General features: G+C 43.5%; 1 protein-coding gene across 3 annotated transcripts in view; it reads right to left on the reverse strand.

Moving 5' to 3' along the window:
* Positions 1-14,993, reverse strand: part of atxn1a (ataxin 1a) — an 84,496-nt gene that overhangs the window by 47,138 nt on the left and 22,365 nt on the right. For 2 of the 3 annotated variants that reach the window (XM_041955494.1, XM_041955493.1), the window contains exon 2: positions 13,087-13,271. The exons of the other annotated variant lie outside the window; for it this stretch is intronic. The gene's annotated coding sequence lies outside the window, so the exon portion shown is untranslated. The remainder of the gene's footprint in view (positions 1-13,086; positions 13,272-14,993) is intronic. 3 annotated transcript variants of the gene reach the window in all.

Here is a 14,993-nt window from a genome sequence, read left to right on the forward strand (position 1 = left end):
ATCAATTAATCTACCAATCATTTCAGCTGCACATTACAGTACAACAGACCTAGATGTTAATGTACTGACCTGCAGAAAGCAGCATATTAGTTTGAGAGATGGTAAATCAATATTCAGGTATTAAATATCGTTTTAAATCTTGGATGTTGGACAATGTCTGAGTCAGAGTAAGTTGAGAGCCTCTGGGAAAATAATCAGATAAAGTGATAAAGACAGAGATAGTCAGTGATCAAATAAAAAATGATGCCCACTAGTTGATATACAATCTGACTTCCTTGAATGCATCATTTGTAGCAGAGCCTACAATGTGACTAGAATGAAAAAAAAAACAGTCTTTAAAAGGTCGTCCACGCACATCTGAGTGCAAACCTTCCTTTGTATCCATCCCGGCTGCCGTCTCTTTCTATAAAGCCAAAGCATCAGCGAAAACAGACACGAGTGCGTCTGTTTGACATGCTCAACATAGCATGTGATCCCTGCGGAGCGTGCCGGTTATTAGTGCACCATTCATCAACTGCTGTCATAAAAACAGGATGGAGACCTGCCAACACCGAGCCACGGCGCTACCTCACATGAATACTCATTTCCAGCTATTGATGACCAAATCTATACAAACAAAAAGCACTACTTTTCTTCTGTCTTATCCGGAAGTGTGTGTGAGAGGCAGGGAGGCCACGGCCGCTGTCAGCGATAAGCCCTGGGTGATAAACGACGGACAACGAAGTACTTTCCCACTGGTCCCTACATGTCTGTGGCTGCTGATCAGCCATTACCACTGGGTGGTGTATGGTGTAGTAAGCTGACCTCTGTTGACTGGTTGATGGTGGGACTGCATGTTTTCCAGTCATATTACACAGATAAGTGTTAATACTGTGTTTAATTTGCCTTCAGTCTTCAGTTACAACCTTTTTCTCTCTGTGTCTGTACTTTTATACTTTTAAACAAACCACATTGTAATGATAGTAGTATTGTCCATTCTATGTACAAACAGAAACTATTTTTCATTGTTTTTTACACTATCGTTGATTGTTTTCCTTAATTAACTCACCAAGGGAAGTGCTAACGTCTCGTTATCATCTCACTGGGCGACATCATCTGCTGAGGAAGGTCGTGTGACACGACTGAAAGCTCCAGAGCAGCTGTTGAGCGGCTCTTCTGGTGAGATTTATTTCGTCACCTGCAGATTTAAAGGTCAAGAACGAACTTAGCGTCTCTTAAAAGTGAACAGGCTTCTCTGCCAGCTGTGTCCAGAGGCATTATGTTTTCAGCTTGGCCATCTGTCACTTTCTCATGAAAGTTGAATATCTCTTGAGGGAGTTTCTTCAAACTTGGCACAAACGTCCACTCGGACTCAAGGATGAGCTTGATGGCAAAAGGTCAAAGGTCACTGCAACCTCACTTTTGCCATAACTCAAGAATTCACACGCTAATTAGGATTACAAATGATGGAGTGATGACATTTTACACCCCAAAGGTCAAAGGTCAGCTTCACTGTGACAATATAATGTTGAGCAAAAACTCTTTTCTGGCCATTACTCAACACCATAACTCAGGAACAGGAGGGGAACCATATTTCACATTTGGTCAGATACTGAGTTGGTGACACTAATCTTGATCTTCTGTGCAGCAGTTGTGTGTGAGGCGTCCATGTTTTACAATTTGTAGCTTCTTTCCAGCAACATCCTTATTTGAGGCACAGTAGCCGACCACAGACTCATTGGTTCTGCTGATATTGAGCTTCAGGTGATTGACGTTGCTCAATGTGATGAAGCTCTCTATCAGTCCTCTCTGGAAAAATAGTCTCTAAGTGAAGACAGCATGTTTCTGACTGGAAATTATTCTCTGGAATCATGCATGTCAACATAGTGAGAACTTTTATTTTGCCAAAAAATACACTTAATACCTTTTATCAAACTCCTTCAAGGCCTTCACCACACTGTCTCTGTCGCTATCTGGACAGACATGGATGTAAACTGCAACTTGACTGCTTGGCGGAGGGATGCAACCACAAGGAGGTAATTAAGCTATTTTTGTTTCTTCTATTGGGGAAAAAAAGAAGAAGCTCCTTTTTCAGCAGGCAAAACAGGCAATTTATCATAGAAGAGTGTTGTAAAAGCTGTAAAATAAAAGATATGTATACTTAATAAGATTTAGTATGTTAAAGGTGCTATTTCCTCTTTTAATCATGATGTTAGCCTGAATTGTTTTGCGTTGATACAGTGGGCATTTCTCCAATGTACTGTAACTGAATGTGAAAGTATTTTGTATGAAATCTCCGCTCTGTCTGTATTTGCTGTTGCAGAGCAGGGTGGAGCCTTATGAAAGAAAAATGCTAGTGAGGGAGTTGGGACGACGCATGGCAGTAAATAATGACTGTCTCAATGCACAGGAGATTTCAGATGCAGTAATAGCAGGCTGTAATATGGGCCAAATCTGTCCCCAAAGACAACACTGGATTAACCAACATCACTCAAATCACACAAATACACACACACACACACACATACTGAACTACTGGTTCACAAATAAAGCTGACCCTCCTTCCTGCTTATCTAATAGAGGAGACTAAAAGAGGAAAAAAGAAGGAAGGAAGGAGCAAGGGAAGATAAGAGTGTGTGTGTGTGTGTGTGTGTGTGAAAAATGAGATCTAAAGAGGGAGAGAAGAGAGAAAGAGATGGAGAGGGAGCAGAGAAGGAGGACAGGCATTTCAATAATTCACAAACTCCTGCTTCATTTAGAATAGAATCAGTGCTCGAACTGGACCCGTGTGTCCTCCACACATGGCACGTCATCCACTCATGAACGCTGCGCCTCCTCTGTGCTTGTAGAGGGATGAGGGCAGCTCTGCAGGCATGGATTTCTATTAAAGGAGTAATGCGGATTCATTAGCACAGCTGGTGCAGTGGGAGGAGAGGGGACGGGGCTGAGGAGCAGACTGCACTACATGTTTACATCAAGACTCCTTTTCAAGTTTGTAGAGTCCAGCATGTTCAGCGCCAAAAAGCACTACTACCAACACGGTCTAAAAATACTTGCACAAAGCTGGCAACTCCGCGCCTCCTGTGTGTGTGTGTGTAGCAGCAGAAGTCAATAGTCCAACACATAGAAACAGACAGATGGATCCCTGTGTGTGTGTAGGTGGACTGCGTATGTCTCTTTGCGTGCGCGTGTGTTTGCCTCACTGCTACAGTTGAGACGCACGCCTGCGTTCGTTTGTGCACATTTGCATGCACTGTCCCGTCATTAACACTCTCCAGGAATCCCTTCAAATCGCAGCAGAGACACTGAGAGGGAAACAAACGCGGTTCTCTGGAAGCCATTGTTCGAAAGACAAACCAGCTGGGGTTGACAAGCAGAGGAGTCTTACTGTTCTGTGCAGAAAGATTTCATCATATACACTGAATATAAAAAAAAAAACCTTTCAGCTAATCAGGCTCCAGATCAAATAGACCAGATGGAATGATAAGAGAAAGAGAGAGCAAAGACACGCAAAAAAGCATACAGGAGGAGGTAGGTGTGTGTGTGTGTGTGTGTGTGTGTGTGTGTGTGTGTGTGTGTGTGCAGCTCCGACATATTCGCATTTGTAATGATTTGCATGTGTGCCTGCGTGTGTGTGTGTGTCTGCTCCTGTCATTCACGGTGACCTGCAGCAGCAGGCATCTCTGTTATGTAATACTTGCTGTCAAAGGCATTCACACACACCTCCGCACTCACACACACGTACCGTACATAAACACACACACACACACACACACACAAACACACACACACACACCTGCTGGCGCCTTCTAGCAGCTCAGAGGTTATTCTCGAGTCGTGGTGAGAAAACCCTGCGTGCTATCTCAGCACAATCAGGACCGGCGCGTTCATCCCTCCTGCAGCGAGTAAATAACTAACTAGCATAATTAATGGCTCGAGTTTGAGGTCTGCTATGCTCTCATCACCATTTATGCTACTGCTTCAGTGATTTTAGGGATGACAACCTATCAAAGTCCTTTTAAGCTTTCTCAGAGCAATGCACAGACACTTGTTCATCATCAGGGCGCTTCTACAAATCATTTTTAGCGAAAAGCTGTGAGGACCCACCCTTTAGTCCAGCAACAGAGCATCAATTTGACATAGTTTTGATTCACGTCCTCTTTCAAACACAGACTCGTCTTTTTTTGCACATATTTATGAATGTGACATTATGGCAGTTCTCTCCTCCCTCGCTGTGTATGTTTATGTAACCTCCCACGCAATAGTCAACACAGCCTACAGTTATGTACAGTGGCATTGTGCTGCTGTGTGATGTGTACAGCACGTTCCCTATCTAAGACTATCACAATACTGTATGAAGTCCCACCAGGGTGCAGCACCACAGCTCTGGATTATTGCTTGAGAGGGGCCGTGATGTACAAACACATTCATGAAGGGTTTGGGGAATTCAGTCAAACAAAGAGATTTTATTTATTTTTTTGGTGAAAATACGTTAAGGACTGAGAAGATCTATGTGCAACTGTAATGCATCTGTTGCTATGTGTAGAACTTGGCTGAATCATATATTCTAGCAAATAAGTCCCAACAGAGTTGAGATACTGCACTTGCATTTGGGCAGATATATAAGGGACTGGAGCTAAAGCTAAAGTGATCACTCCATTAATCGATTACTCGATGATCACGAATATAATCGGCAATCATTTTGGTAATTGAATAGTGCTGATTTTCTTTGTCTTATGTGATTATACTTACTGGACTGTTAGTTGGACAAAACAAGCAATCTGAAGGCCTCCATTTGAACTCCAGCAATTTACTCCCTATTCAATGTCATTTTATTTTGAAAAGAATTAAATGATTATTTGAAAAGAAAAAAAAAGGAAAAATGAAACAATATTTTGAGAAAAGCTCGAAACAAGCACCAGAAAGACAGCTTTCTGATGGAGAGCAGCACTTTCACTGAAGGTACTTAGTTTTTTTTGTAAGGGGTTTACAAACATTCACTGCAACTTTTAAAATCAGGTGTCTGCGTTGAATAATGTCTGCTGGCTATCACCCCGGACTGTTTCATTAAAATCCCTCAACCGAAGCCGAGCGCCATTGTTATACCATTGAGGAAACCACAGGGCTCTGCATTAGCCCCGAGTTCACTCCTTTCCTCCAAGTGAAGGAAAACTGGTTTAGCTCAATGGGCTATTAGCCCACACCTCTCCACACATAAAAGGATTGAGTAGAGGAGCATAAGTGGATAGTATATAGGGATACTGGTAAGTGGCCATCCATCAACACTGCTGCACAGACTGTGCTGACAATTCAGTGATGGTAGGAAGGTCTGGTGTACGCAGCACGATGCAAGAATGATGCTGTAACTTCTGAGATCGGCAACCAGAGTCCCACAGCAAAATGTTTGTTTTATAGATAATCAAGAAGCAATGCTGATATGTTGGTGTGTATAACTGTAAAACAGGTTATCTACATCATCACTAGCTGGCACAAATCCAGTCTTTCTGCCTCCCTGGCTCCCGTTGAGTCAACTTGACTGGTTTTCTCAAGGTAATTATCACCAAGGGTGGGAGGCAGTGATTGGAGCTAACAGCTCAGGTATCATATCATCAGATAACGAACATGGACCAATTTGCCAATTAGACACACCACTCAGCGTCTGCTCAGCCACGCCAACCACTTGAGGGAAAGGAAACTGACACAAATAACGTTAAAAAGCAGAGGCTGCTAACTGTTAAAGGGAGGAGGGAGAGGGAGTGAGAGAGAGCCACGCAGAGACGAGAAGAGGGACACTGACAGAGCAATAAGGACACACATGAAAGGGGGGAAAAAGAGGGGACAAAAAAAGGACAAGACAACAGAAGCAAGGAGGCACACAGACGGAGTAACACACAGAGAGGCAGCAAGAGATGGAGAGCGACCGGTCGGTGGGAGAGAGTGGGTGGTCAGAGGGATGGCACTTCATCATAAAGCCGAGTTGTAAAAGCAATAAGCCCTCTATAGGTCTCAGCATAAGGACTTCACAGGCACCACAAAGGCCATCCCCATTCATCTTACTAAAAGCTGAAGTTGCTGAAGTGAGCTCAACGCCTCCTGGGGGAAAAGTGTTTGTCATCATGAACTCCTGACTATTTCCGAACATCCAGGCGCACAATCCATAAAAACATGTGAGAACCACTTTTATTTGCTGCTTCTGAGGTGAGGGGACCATCTGCTTTTTATCCTTTCATCATGTTAATGTGAAAACAAACAAAACCTAGATTTGGAGCTCGACCGAGACGCTGCCTTAATCGTGTGCAGAACTTTTCTTTTATTGTACGGAATCGTTTTTTTATGGATCGAATGAATCTGTAGGCCAAATCAAAATCAAAGGGAAATAACTCTGCTGGGCATTTCTTACCATCGCTTCAGTGCCTCATGACTGGTATTCACAGACCTTCCATGCTTTCCAGCCTTGAAAACTTAGAAACAAATTAGCGGTTCCATGATTGTACAGATGACATTTAAGCCAAGAAACTACACGGGCACTCGACTTCCAGGAGAACCTGTAAATTATCTAATTTGCATGACTTCTCTGTCCTGTCTCCAGGTAACTATCATCCTCTGATGTGATCACTCCCGCCTGCCGCCACCCCCCCAGTCCCCCTTCTGCATCTTCCTATACTTTCTCATCTCTCCTCTCGAATGCCTCCCTCACGGTGCACTTACACTGAAGGTGTGATTGCATTAAGCCGCAGAGAGTAAGGGCATTCCCGAGGCCACGCTAATGCACAGAACAGAATGTACAGAGTGGCGACTGTGAAGGAGAGCGAGAAAAAGGTTGGAGTGGGGGGCATCCATTACTGTAATCATTTTACCTCACTTGAAAAGGTGGCTCTTAGAGAGGCTGCTGCGAAAAGAAGAAGACAGAGGAGACAAGAGAGAGATCTGAGTGGAGGAAAAAGCCTCTCATGGCTGTTAGTAAATCTAGGCGCAACTACATTTTTCAACCTTTATTGCTTTCTCACATGAGCACCCAGAGCGCCCACACAATAACCAAAGACATTCCAGTGGTATATTATTGTCCCCGTAGCGCGTTTGTAATATCCTTGAAGTGTCCTGAGACTGTGCATTTTCAGTGATAGCAATTACCAAGACCAGACAAAGCTTATCAGAAATCACAACATTATTCACTTTTAAATGCACAAAGCTTTTTAACCAGTTAATACATTTCTACCATTAATACAATAACCAAAAAACAAAGGCCACACAAAAGCAATATGTTGCTCCATGCAAACAATGAGGGATATCTTTCAAAGCGGGGGTGGAGGACAGGGAATACCCTGAAGGAATAACATCTAATGCAATCAGATCGCTCTGGCCAATTAGTCGGCACTAGCCTAGCCAGAGATGATGTCAGTCATCATTACTCATTGCTTAATGCTATAAAGCAGAAGGGAATCAAGAGCAAACAAAGGAAAGAGCAACAAAAGTGGGTCGGAGTTAGGAAGGACAGTGGATTAATCACGCCGAAGGCAGACAAGCACTCTTCTGTGAATAATGGCACCCACACAGAGTGGAATTAGACACACACACACACACACACAGTCCTAAAGTTCTTAAAACACACACTTTGTCTGCCTAAATACGAATTTAAGCGTAAATGCTTAGACGCACTGAGTCACAGAGATACAGTACGCACCACAAAAATGCAGACGCAGGCATCCACCCCCATTCCCACACACACACACACACCCTCTTACAGACACACACAATGTTCCAGCTCATGTATGGCTCATTAGCAACGACCTACAGCAACATGTTTTTCCATGCTGATGGCTGAATTCCGGTCGATACCCCACAGCTCCACATGACATTTCACATTTCACTTACACATGTGTTTCAGCACGTTGCGGCGCGCAAACACAAACTACTGAAGGCTGCAGCACACACGCAGACACGCGCAGTGCACGCACACGCAGACACGCCACGTTAACAAACACGCTGAATTGCACACTTGCAGAGAGACACACACGCGGTGATGTCTATCAGGATGGAGTAATGGCGCACGGTGGTTGAGTCAAGCAGACAAGCGCGTGCTGATTAGCTCCTATGGAATATTGATATTCAGTGAGTTTGAACGTCAGTGAATACCTCCTCATGGTCCGCTTGCTGCCTCTTCTGTGTGCACACTGAAAAAGAAAGACTATTCCGGACAATCAGCAACAGGTGGCGTTTGTGCTCGTGCACAGGGCAAGAGGAAGATGGAGGGAGCGGGAGGGACGGTAAATGCTGAGGTGTGGCCACGTTGTGAAGAAGAAGAGGTGGCAATATCAACTATCTTTCTCCAGAATTGACTTCAACACATCTACTTTTGTGGAGCATGAGGAGCTGCTCAAACTGATTTTTATTTTGTGGTTCTCGGAACAGAAAGGGCAGTTTCCTTCCATGAAACCGCCTTTTATGACTGTATCAACCTTGCTGCTTCGATCAATACTGTGACATAACTGCTCTATCGGTCGGTACTCGGCAGCGAGAGACAGAAGATTCATTTTTTTTGTGTGTTCTGTCCACATGCAGATTGGAGTATGCTGCCAGGTGTTTTCAGGTGTTTTCATGTGGACTCGTGCACACCTCGAATTTCAAGGAAATATCCTTACAAATGTCTCCACTAAGAAGATATGATATTCTTTTATGAGCTTTTTCAAACACAATGGCCTCGGCTGATACATTCAAACAAATTGTGTTCAAAAGCACTTCATTGTATTCTTCTTTTCTTTTTCAAGCAGCTGCACAATAGGCAGTCTCAGGTCAGCTCTTCCTATTGAGAACGCCTCTCCTTTCATTCAGTCCTCCACTCCTCATTTGCCTGCCTCCTCTCCTCTCTCTTCTCCTCTTAGTAATTCAGAAAGAAAAATCAGCCTGGATGGACTCAGCAACGCTGGATGAGGTAATTAACTAATTGCTTAGTGTGCAGAGACAGCCACAGTATGCACGTGTGTGTGTGTGTGTGTGTGTTTGTGGAGGCACGACAAGTGAAGACGGCGAGACAAGAGTGAGACTGAGCGAGGGAGTCGGGAGGCGAGCAGCAATAGAGGACAGAGGATACGAGGAAGAAAGAGAGATTCAGATTAAATGTGTGATTTAATGAATTCCCTCTGCTCGTCTGTGGCCTGCAGAGGAGAATACTTTCATTTTAAGATGCAAGCTCTCCGGCATGGTTCATTCCAACAATCCACAATTTTTCCTCCTAGCTGTCTCTTCCTTTCTCTCCTTTCTCACCACCTCCTCTATCCTAGTGTATCTTACTACTCTCCCGCTGCCCCTCCTCCACCTCCCTCCCTCCTTCCTCTGCTCTCCTCTATTTCGCTCCCTCTCCTTCATTCTGGGGCAGCTGCTGTAGCAGTTGGCAGTCTCAGGTGTGTGTATATGTGTGTGTGTGTGTGTGTGTGTGTGTGTGTGTGTGTGTGTGTGTGTGTGTGTGTTTCCCTTGCTCTCCAGACCCAATTCAATCCTACTATGAGAGCGGGGGCCCAGATCAAATAAAGCAGAGCGCAGCTATTACAAGAAAACAGAGAAGGGGAAATCCATGCTCACACACAGGGAGAGAGATGGGGGGACCTCTCCATTTACTCAGGTTGTTTAACCCTCTGAAGGAAGCAGTCTGCACAAAATGTAACAGGTTTCTCAATGCAGGAAACTGGATTTCTGAATTTCTTGCATGTGTGACATTGAAATGGCATTAATGCTAACCTTCAGCAGGCTCAAACAAACAATACTTTTAACCCCCTTGCCTGTGCAGTCTAATGTCACACAACAAGAACATGTTTAGTTCACTTAACACTGAGCACTTGGAGAGATACCCCCTGGCATTGCCGGACATCTTGAGGCTCCTCTGAAGCTTTATTATAGAGAGCATTGCTGGGTTAATTGGTAATTTGACATCTTTGAGATTACTGTGAGCTGTTGCTGCAGGCTGTACTGAGTCTAACCATGAGAGAGTGGGTGGGAGTCATTTCAGTTTCAAATGAAAAATAAAAATCAAAAACTGAAAACATAAAGTTAATATAAAGCAGTCAGATCGCCGATTGGCGTATAAAATATCACAGCACGGCCTTGCGGTGCTGAAATAAAAGCCTAGCATAATTTGCAAATGTGCCCCAGGTATTATCTGAATTTAGAGTTACAGCCTTCCTGTAGTGTAAGAAACTTAATGAGTGGATCAATGTGACACTTCCAGTAACGGCAGAGAAAAGGCTGATGTTGTTCCTGATGTCTGTGGTGTCTGTACAGTGTCACAGTCACAAAGTTTAGGGGTCTGTAATTTAATCTTAAAGGTTCAAAGAAAGAAGCATGTAATCTGGTACTACTTGTATGAAAAAAACCCACATAAGTATTTATACCTTATTCAATTATTGTTGTAAACTTTATTTTCCATATAAATAGTGCTGTTTTTCTGGTTATCCTTGGTCATGCAAGCAATCCATTGAAATGATTTAAGTGGAAGTAGACCAGTTGAACACTGTCTTCACTTCCCCTATGATTAATACCACATTGTATTGTTATTTCCAGCAAACTTGCAAGGAAATTTTTAAGAATTTACCAAGAAAAATAAGGCGTTACTGTTAGATGTGCATGTATGCCATCATTTTTGGTTAGTTTGCAGCAGAGTACTGACTTACAGTAGCACACCATGGCCATTGTATCCTCAAATATTCAAACTAGTCATACTCTCTAACATGCAGCTGGAAAAAACAGCTGGAAATAACCGAGTAGGCTTCCTCAGTTCGGGCGCTCCAGACTAGATAGGACAGCTCTAGTCTGGAGCACCTGAACTGAGGAAGCCTACTCGGATGAGAGGAGAAACGTCTTCCAAAACAAACTGACAAGTCCAGTTGCGAACGACTCAAGGACCTGAAGTTTACAATGACTGGATGAATGAGAATATCCACAGGCAGCTGTAAATAACACAACCTGACATGTGATCGTCCAAAACTACATAGATATTATGAGAAGAAATTCTTCTGGTTAAGGAGATGCATGCTTTTCATATCTCCCTGCCCAAAATACAAAGCAAATTGGTCTCAAAGCGAAAGTTTTTTTAAAAAAAAAACAAGCCAACTAAATTGCTCAGATCTGTCACAAACAACTCCCTGTACTGTTTTCCATGCATGTTTTTTCCAAAAACCTGCAGTAGATTCAACATAAACTCAAAAAAGAGAGATTTCTAGCACAGGCGAGCAAACCAGGAGCCTCATTAGCACCATCTTAATAACACACATCCATAAGAAGTGTATTATTCATGAATTGCAATGTTAGCTGTAAAATAAGCTTGTAGAAAGCATGTGTCAAACATCTGAACACACATGTCAAGTTGTAGGTGATTGGACTCCACATCCTCAGCAGGCAGCGGGACAAAAATGGGTCCATCCCTTATATATAGATGAGTGACAGTCTGTATATGGTTCCCCCATTAACAGCTATTTTCTGACATGTGTTGATCACCACGACTTGCCGCCCAGCGTCATTGTTTGAGCCTCGAGACTGTCAGCCCTCCATCTGCTCATTTCTGAGGCTTTCTGCTCGAAGAAAGGCAACTGTCAACAGCGAATTTACAAAAGAGGAGAGGAAGCAGAAAGAAGCATGTGAAATGTGTAATTTCCATTCAGCGAGACTGATGGGTAAAGAAAGGAGGAGACAGGGAGGAGAGAGGAGAGGGGGGGAAGAAGGGCAGGGAGAGGTTGAATCTTTGTGAGTGAGAAAGAAACAGAAAATCAGCGTCTTTATAGGCAGCTGTTTGTTTAATTATGTGCTTCTCTTGCATCTGTTTCATCTAAATCTTACCTTACCTTTATTTTTTTTCTCTCTCAGAAGCTCTGCTTCTTTTACCCCCTCCTCGCTACTCCTCTCTGAATTGGTACAAAGTTAAATTAATAAACTAATTAGTCTGCACTTCAAAACATATTTGTATAGTTATGAAGCAAGTCCCCAAGCACAGCGAGGTACCTCACAGCAAAATCTAATGATGCTGTTGGTGAGTCAAGCATAACTGTACATTGCTGAAGGCTGATAAACAAAAAACTGTTTAGTAAAAAGTCAGTAGGTATGCTGCAACTGGGAGGAGACTCACAAGGCACTTCTCTTTGGGTTTTTTAACTAATTAAAATTCTGAATTTGTAGTTTTTAATCGTGCCAAATAATCTAGCCTGTACTTCGGTTGTGCTCAATTTCTGTGTTGAAACACATCTTCCTTAAAGATAACAGAGCATGTGAGACAGTGGGAGCAGCGAGCAGCAGGAGGCGGAGGAGACAGGATTGGTCACAGCAGAGTCTTAGGACAGAGGAGAGGACAGGAGGAGAGGAGTAAAGAGATGTGCTCAATGAGACCAAAGGCAGGGATTGGCTTTTCTCGCTGTTCTCACTGTAAGCTCTTCTATTCATTCCACTCTGCCTCATAGGAGAGAATGGAGCTTCAACACACAGCTGGTGAGACACAGATAAAGGACCGGCGGAGGAGCTTCAAGAGATACAGCGGAGGGCGAGGACACAGGAAAGGGGAAAAAAGGGGAGGGAGGGAGCGGAAAAAAGAGAGACATGAGTGGGTGGGTCAATGTGAAGAATGAGAACGCAAAGACTGTAATCAAAACACATATTATGGATGGAAGAGGAGAGGACGAGGGTGAAGGAGGGAACGTTTATCCTCTGGGGCACAGAAGTATTCAAAAATCCAAAAACACATACAAGCCTTCTGACTGTTCTACGTTACAACTCTATGACAATAAATACAATATGTAGCCCGCAAAGTGGTCCCAAAATAAATGTGAGGGGTCGCAACATGATTAAAGGAATAAAAGGGAAAATATATACTCCTGTTACACACAGTTAGGTTTATCTTGGAGGGAACCACCACCAGTCTAGTGCATTCAAAAAAATGTGTATTAAAAACTTTTCCAATTCTGTTAATTCCAAACCATTTCCAGGCCTGGAAAACTGTAAACAAACCCAGTTTCAACTCCTTTTCACTCAACTGAGGGAGGAAAATTCCAGCATTCAAATGCTTATGCATATGTGCCTCATTCATGCTAAAATCACATCTCAAAACTCCAGCTCGTGTGACCTGCGGCCTACCTGAGCAGAGGAGGCGGGGCTACTTGGGCAGAGTAGGTGGAGTCTGCTCAGTTGAGAGCTGCCGACCGATCGGGGCTACAGTTCCTGGTGTGAAGTCTGGATCTCTCCACCAATGGGAGGGAAGCGTTCCGGGTGCCTGCGCCGTCTGTCCACGTCTGTCTGTCTGCAGGTGCTGTCACCATTCCCTGCAGGGACACACAGAGAGAGCGTCAACGCTGCTTTCAAAGCGTCCTTCATTCTTATTCTACACATCGGCAGAAAATGATATTTTCCTGATCTGATTATTGCCTGTTCTAGTTCAATTATCACTGCATAATAACCAAATCACCTGCGAGGCCATTACAATCATCAGCTTAACCTTTCAGCCAAGTGTTCTTCTCCACAAAACGATTTGCTTTCACTTTTCACAGCAGCTTATGAAGAATGATAAACTCTGTGACTCATCTGAGGCGCCGGGACACTCTGACTGCTAACAACTTGCTCACTTGCATCCACAGTTTATTGATCTTTCTAGTTTGCTCTCCAAAGTCAGCAAAACAGCGCAACTAATCTGACTTAGAAAACAAGACCATCAAAATGATCATCAGATAAAACTTCAAAAGACACATAAAGCAACATTTATGTGGTGTTATTTGCAGTATTTTTGCAGCACACCAACACAGTGATGAGAAAAGGGTCTAAATATTAATAGATCGGACTGGTTGACTTTGAATGCATGCTGACTGCCACTGTCCCGGACTAGACAGACAGAACCCCATGTTCAACACTAACATCCATGCGAGCAGAAGCTCTTCCTCTGCTATCCTAATCCTAATCTGTGCATAAATCTGTAAAACTGCAAACCTTGTGCGTCTGTAGATATCTGTGCTTGTGTTTTTACACACTGGCTATCACCGTCTCCCTCTCTCACTCTCTCAGGAGTATTCAGAACAAACACCCATGCTATTTATACACTGACGCCCCATCGGCATGGCAACCACGCTTTGTTTACCCGCATGAGACACTGGTTTGAGGCGTGTGTCCTCCCGTTTTTTGTTGAAATAAAAACATAGTTATTTGGAGGCATTCAGGCCTCTTTCATGAGCTTGGCTCACTTTCCGGTGGACAATGTTTCACTTTGACCAAATGCCTCCAGTAAACCGAGAGCTATTATGATGAAATGGAAAGCTGATAATAAAACGAGTGCATCTGTGGATACAAAATGTTGTTTGTTTGTTGGTTTTCTCATTGTTTGGGTCATAGGCTTGTAGCGTTGTTGCTAAAATGTTCAAATAATTTAATGCTCCTAATGTTTATGTGACTGAATACACACTGAAACAGAAACTGATGTTTAACACTATAATAAACATATTTGTACACTTTATTTGTGTCTTGTAATGCCTTAAACAATAGTAAGAGTATCACACTTCTCCTTTTTTACTCTGCACATACATCATTCACGGAAATAAATGCTATTTTGAAGTCCCACAAGTCAAAGACTTAACAGATGCAGCCCAAACTTCTGTTTACAACTACTGTGCAAAGCACCCCAGCGGCACTGCACAGCAGCCTAGAGCGGCAGTGTGTGTGAGTGTTGTCTCATGTTTCACCCAGGTGTGAATGTAACTTTATGAAAGTGTTGCAGAGTGTTCCTGAAAAGGAGTTAATCTTCCCCGGCGAAGTAAATGTGGTAAAGTGCCTAATTTGATGCACGAGCACAGAGAAAAATGCTCGGCGCACCCATCCAATGCGCTCCTCTCATTTACAGTAACCCTGGAGGCTGTTGCCACGGTGACAAAGACATGTCCCAAGGTCATGGGGCGGAGCTCAGCATTAAGTTGAACCCTGAAACATGGCATCGCCTTGGCAACACAAAATCAGGTCAGCCGATCATGTGACAACGAGGCCCTGGGGACAGAAAGTGATAA

Source organism: Chelmon rostratus, chromosome 16 (genome assembly GCF_017976325.1).
Source record: "Chelmon rostratus isolate fCheRos1 chromosome 16, fCheRos1.pri, whole genome shotgun sequence".
Lineage (NCBI taxonomy): Eukaryota > Metazoa > Chordata > Actinopteri > Chaetodontiformes > Chaetodontidae > Chelmon > Chelmon rostratus.